Source organism: Chrysochloris asiatica, unplaced genomic scaffold (assembly GCF_000296735.1).
Source record: "Chrysochloris asiatica unplaced genomic scaffold, ChrAsi1.0 scaffold00132, whole genome shotgun sequence".
NCBI lineage: Eukaryota > Metazoa > Chordata > Mammalia > Afrosoricida > Chrysochloridae > Chrysochloris > Chrysochloris asiatica.
In genome coordinates this window covers 693064-695578 of record NW_006408650.1, presented here as the reverse complement: position 1 = coordinate 695578, position 2515 = coordinate 693064, and positions in this window count along the sequence as shown.

Below are 2515 nucleotides of genomic sequence, written 5' to 3'. Positions count from 1 at the left end.
ACAATAAAGGCACGAAGTGACTGGCTTACAAGGTTTCAAGAGGGAGCTTAGTTTAAGAGTGTGTAGGGGAAGAAAGAGTTCCCATTGAATAAGCTGTCATCTTGTCTAGATGGGTCTTGTGAAAAGAGATGGGGATAAAGTCATAAGAGTCAATAGTGAATAATTGTTATCATGACTAATCGCGACTATCACACTTGTAAAGGTAGAAGAAGTTTTGTAACAAAAACGGGAGTGGTTAGTCTTACAGTCCAGAAACAGAGGACCCTAGAACCATCCAGAGAGGAACGCACAAGCAGAATGCGGGATTCATGGACTAAGAAGAGAAGGACTGAGAGCTGGTGGCCAGGAGCAGACTTGCAGAATGTGCCCTTTGGAGATGTAAATTATATATGCCTGAGTGGGCTTTTTTGTTGGTGTGTTTTTAAAAAAGCTAAAATGGATAGAGAGAAATACTGTTAACTGATGGTACATGGAGGGGATTATAATCAATGTAATGAAATAAGGTATATGATTTGTTGAATGTGAACTTTCACTCAATCCACAATAAAAACCTTAAATTTTAAAAAAGGGACCGCCTTAGAAGGTCCTACATAGAATGGAACAAAAACTTAAAATAATGAAAAAGAGCAGGCTGACCAGTTTGAGAGACTGGTGGAACCCCCGAGACTATGGCCTATAGCCACCCTTCATGTCTGGAAATGAACTCATGGCTTAATTTTCAGTTAATAGGTTTATAAGGGGGATAGTAAAACTAAATAGGCATGCACTCCTTAGAATAAGCAACCACACAAGGGAAAATTTACAAGGGTTAGGAAGTGTTAAGAAAGGAGAAATGGAAAGGGGAAACACAGAAGTGGGATAAATGATGTTACACGGTAGGGATTGCAATCAGTGAGATGAAACAAAATGTGTATGAATGGCGCAATGCAAAACTGATTTATTCTGTAACCTTCACCTAATCCACAATAAAAAGTTTTCAAAAATGAAAAGAAAAGAAATTCTGAAATAAATACCAGAAGGTAACTCAGGTCTTAAGGAAGGAGTGGAGCAGCATAAGAAATGTCCTGCCCGTAAATGTAACCACTATTTTTGTTATCTCCATCTATTTAAAATCTGCATGACTATTTGATACAATGGCTTATGTGATTTTTAATGTAATATACATATGGCATTTATAAAGACAGGGAACTGATGTTTGCAACTGTTTGTTATTTATTATAACTTCTAGAAAAAGTTACAAAAGTAATGCCAGGCAGTATGTTGTTGGTAAATGCCATCCAGTTGGTTCTGACTCACTGTCACCCTGTATCGGGTTTCCAAGGACCAGCTGGTAAATTTCAACAGCCAACCTTGCGGTTAACAGTTCAGTACTTATCCTACAATGCCCCAGCAGGACTGCAGTATAGCTAAAATTAAGACACATTAAAATGAAATTATTTAACACATACACGAAAAAGTCAATCCTAAAGTAGCAGGAACGAAACAAAAATCAGAGGATCTAAAGGCAGAATAAATGGAGACCAAAGAGCACAAAGACAGCCCTAAGTCTTACCAGGTCAATTAGCACAGTCTTGTTGGTTCCGACTCTTAGCGACGCTGTCCATGGTTTCCAAGGAGCACAGTGAAGGGAATTACCACCACCAAGATAAGGAGCCAGGAGTGCCTAAGGAGGTGGGCTCCCTGTACTGGGGAGCTCCCCGGTACCAGGAACAATGGATGCCAAGACACATGGAGATGGACCTACAGCTACTGGAGGGGACAAGACCACTCTCCAGAGGTTGCACTCAGAACTCAGACTTCTAGCCTCCTAAATTGTGAGAGACAAATTTCTGTTTGTTAAAAACCACTCCCTGCCCCACCCCCAAAAAAAGAGAATAAATGTGTTGAAGCCAAAAACAAAAGGAAATTACTAAACACTTCACTTAAAGGGGTCAGATTAGATTTTAAAAAGTGAAAAACTGTGAAAAGTTACCATAGATTTTAACACTTCTCTTAGAGATTTATATACAGAAAAAAACATATCAGGACTTAGAGTATCTGAATGCCCTGACCCAACTGACATTTACACGACACTTAACCATAACTCAAAAATTCCCTGTTCTTTTCAAGCTTTTAAGGTAAAGTCAGACCACATGCCACACCTGAAATCAAATCTCAGTAAATTTCAAAAGACTGAAGTCTTAAAGAACATTTTCTTTGGATCACAAAATTAGTAACTTGACCTATGCTTGAGGATGCAGTATGATAAAGGAGCCGACAAATCTCTACAGTGAGGCTCATTCCCACCCCCACAGTACACAGGGTCAACAAGGAGGGGGAACTTAGACATTGGCTATCCAAAACGGGGGGACTATAAGAAGTGACTGGCTTACAAGCTTTCAATAAGGAACCTAGCTCCAGAGGATACAGGGAAAGGTAGAACCTCCACTGAATTGTTTCCAACCTGTCTGGATGGGGTTGATAAAAGGTGAGGGGGAAAGGACTTCTGTGGTTCAATAGGGAATGATTGCTATCA